The sequence below is a fragment of the Elephantulus edwardii genome, unplaced genomic scaffold, assembly GCF_000299155.1.
Source record: "Elephantulus edwardii isolate Elephantulus edwardi_28Jun2011 unplaced genomic scaffold, EleEdw1.0 scaffold00245, whole genome shotgun sequence".
NCBI lineage: Eukaryota > Metazoa > Chordata > Mammalia > Macroscelidea > Macroscelididae > Elephantulus > Elephantulus edwardii.
In genome coordinates this window covers 1304803-1308565 of record NW_006399995.1, presented here as the reverse complement: position 1 = coordinate 1308565, position 3763 = coordinate 1304803, and positions in this window count along the sequence as shown.

Here is a 3763-nt window from a genome sequence, read left to right as displayed (position 1 = left end):
CATCAAGTCTCCTGTGACTCATAGCGACCCTAAGTACAACAGCTCTAAGCCCTGCAATATCCTGTTGCTAATCTTATTGTCTCTAATACACCTACCCCCATTACCCTAGTCACTGAATCAATCCATCTCATCGAAGGTCTTTCTCTCCTGCACTGTCCCTCCACCCTCCCAAGCATGATGTCCCCCTCCAAGGACTGGTCCTTCCTTGCAACATGTTCAAAGTATGTCAGACAAAGCTTCAGAATCCTTGCCTCCAAGGAACAGCCTGGTTTCACCCTCTCCAGGACAGATCTGTCACCACAGCTCAAAGGCATCAATTCTCCTATTATCCCTAGTCATTGTCCAGCTCTCTGATGCATAGCAAGTGATTGCAAAGACCATGGCCTGTATCAGGCGCACCTTAGTCTCCAGAATGACATTGCTGCTCTTCAGTACTTTGGAGAGGTCTCTAACCACAGACTTTCCCATTTCAATTTGTCTTTTAATTTTCTGGCTGCTGGTGCCAAGACTGTTGATTGTGGAGCCAAGCAAACTAAAGCTTTAACAGTCTCAATCTCTTCACCATCCATCATGATGCTACCAATTGGCCCAGAGGTGAGAATCTTTGTTTTCTTGAAATTGAGCCTCAGTCCATACTGAAGGCGGCAATCCCTAACCTTCTAGAGCAAGCGCTTCAGGTCCTCCTCAGTTTTACCAAGCAGAGTTGTGTCATCTGTATAACTCAGACTGTGAATGAGTTTTCCTCCAATCCTGATGTCACATTTCTCCTCATAAAGCCCAGCCTACAATGTTCAACAAAGAGCTCTGGGAATCGTGCTGCCCCAAGTGTGGGTGGTTCGAATGCACTAGCTGTTTCTCATGAAAATTATGGGCAATCTCTTCCTATGTGATTTGCAGTCTCAGAAACCCAATAGAGAGGGTCAGCTATGAATCACTCATAGCAATGAGTCCATAATTTACAAGGTTGAACTTCAAGAATACAAGCCCATATTAACAATCTTTTAAAGGAATTAGTTATCTAGTATTATGATTTTCAAAAGGAAAAAAGTATGACTTGGAGAAAGTACAGCCAGAGTGTTCAGAGAGGCTATTTCTTGAGAAAGGGACATAATGCTTGGAAAGGGAAAGGGACTGTAAAGGAGAGGATAGTCCTCAACCAGGTGGATTGCCACAGTGACTGCAGCAATGGGCTTGAGTGTGTCAGAGGTTGTGAGGATGGCACAGGATAGGACAGGGTTCAGTTCTGTTGTTTGTAGGGTCACTATGATTGAACTGGCAAAGGCACAAAGCAACAACAACTCATTTGTCTGAGATACACTAAAGGTTTACCATTATTTAAGCCTCGCAGGGAGTTGGAACCCTTGGGCTGTTCCAATCTTCCATAGGCCAGAAGATGGCAGTCTAAGATCAAGCGCTTTCCCTTGAGGGTAGATTGAACTCTACGTAGGTTTTTATAGACCCAAAGTAGTTATTTTACTCATAAACATATCTGCATTCTTATTACATTGGTTTTTAGAACATGTTTTGCAATTAGTAATCTTCAAATGTCTATGGAATGCACTTTAATTAATGATAAATAATTGCTAAATTTTATTGAACACCAGTGTTGTTAGTGTTACTATCTATGCATTAGACTAGTTATATATATATATTTTTTTTTTTTTCTCCACACATCTCATTTTTTTCAGATAAGAAAACTGAATCTAAAATAGATTTAAGTAGCATGTCTAAGGTCACCAAGCTTATATAGAATGTTCCATTCTTTTTTTTTTTTATGTGAGAAAAATTTGTATTTAGAATTAGCTAGCCGGACTCAGTTAAGATGATCCCAATTTTCTTGGCAACATCCAAAGCATAGTCAGGAGCAAGTTGAACACAGGCCTTGCTCTCTCCCTCAGGCCTAATCAATGTGTTGACCTTAGTCATATCAATGTCATAAAGCTTCTCTACAGCTTGTTTAATTTGGTGCTTGTCAGCCTTGACATCTGCAATGAAAACAAGTGTGTTGTTATCGTCTATCTTCTTCATGGCTGACTCAATGGTCAGGCGGAATTTGATGATGGCTAGGGGTCAAGCTTGTTTCTCCTGAGGGCGCTCTTCCAGGGGTGTTTGGGCTGTCTTTGGAATCTTAGCGTCTTAGGCCGCCAGAAGATGGGTGACGTACAGATCTTTTTTTTTTTTTTTTTGGCTGTGGATGCCCTTCAGGACTGCCTTCTTGGCCTTTAATGCCTTTGCTTTGGCTTAAGTTTTGGAAGGGGTAGGGGCTTCCTTCTTCTCTTTTGGTACCATCTTCGTAGAAAGCTCCATTATATTTTTTAAGCTTTGTAACATGAATATAATATCCACTTGATTTTATCTCTAAAATCTCTTATCTATTTTAGGATTAAGATCATCATAAATACCAGCTTGTCTGATGCCAAGGTCAATTTTAACTATTTCTGACGTTCATTCAGTAATTTGAGATGAGCTGAATCTCTTTGCTCTCTGCTTCTTCGCCTTTCCCACAGATTTATACATCTTGCATGGAATGAATAAAAGTCTTTATCAGACTATTTCAGTTCTGACATAAAAAGAGCTTAGAAGTTCATCACCTGTCCTTGTTGTTGTTTATCTTTGAAATGGAAGTGACTCATAGCTGATTCTCCAGATGGTTTTCAGAGACATTTAATCACATGGGAGGAGACTGCCCATCTTTCTCCCACAGAGCCACTGGCAGTTTTGAACTGTGTTCCTTTGGATTGACAGTGAAACTTCTTACCATTAAGCTACCAGGGAGCTCCTACTTATCCTTATAACAAGAAAAAGCTGGGCAAAAGGAAAGTAAATTCCTTTTCTTAAATCTGATTTTTAGAAATTCAACTGAGTTGACTGGACAAATTACCACCCACAAAACTGGAGAGGCAAACAAAACCATATACACACAACCAAGATGAGCTTACTAAGGACACTAAATGATAATTTTGATAAATGATTATATGTGAATTAGCATATGAATAGAGGGCCTATTACTTGGAAGGGAATGGAGAGCATTACACTGAGTGAACTAACTCAGTCTCATAAGGACAAATACTGCATAAGAACTTATTGTAGAAATAGAAAGAAAATTAGTAAAATATGTATGAGGATCCAAAGTGGGGAGGATTAGAGCAGCGGGATGAGGATGGGTGTGGTGGGTGGTTTGGGGGAGAAAATTATAGTGTAGCACAATTTGATGGGTGGACAGAGGGCTGGGAAAAGGAAATGGAAAAGATATGGCGTGAAAAACAATATATACCAACTTTCTAAGTAAACCAGTATAAAATGAAAAAAAAATTAAAGATGTAACTTGTATCAAAGGCTGTAGTCCTTGATCTTTTGCAGCAAGTACTTCAAGTCCTCCTCACTTTTAACAAGCAAAGCTGTGTTGTCTGCATAACATTGGCAATTATTGTGGTGGTTTAGTGGTTAGGAATGGTAAGGAGCTGTGATGCCAATCAAAAGGCAGGCGGTTCAAATCCTCCAGCTGCTCTACAGGAAAAAGACAGACAATCTCCTCTTGTTCGATTTACTGCCTCTGAAAATCTGCTGAAGGGCCAAGTATGAGTCAGTTCCAACTTGACAGTACAGAAAAACAATTTCCAGTATAGGGTGTATGAAGTAGTCACACAAACAAGTGGCTTAAGCAGGTGTCAGTACTAAAGCCAATTAACACAGAGCTAGTCAGAGTCTTGTTTTTAAAAAATGAAAACTTACCAAAATGTCAAGCTTTCTATATGAATATAGG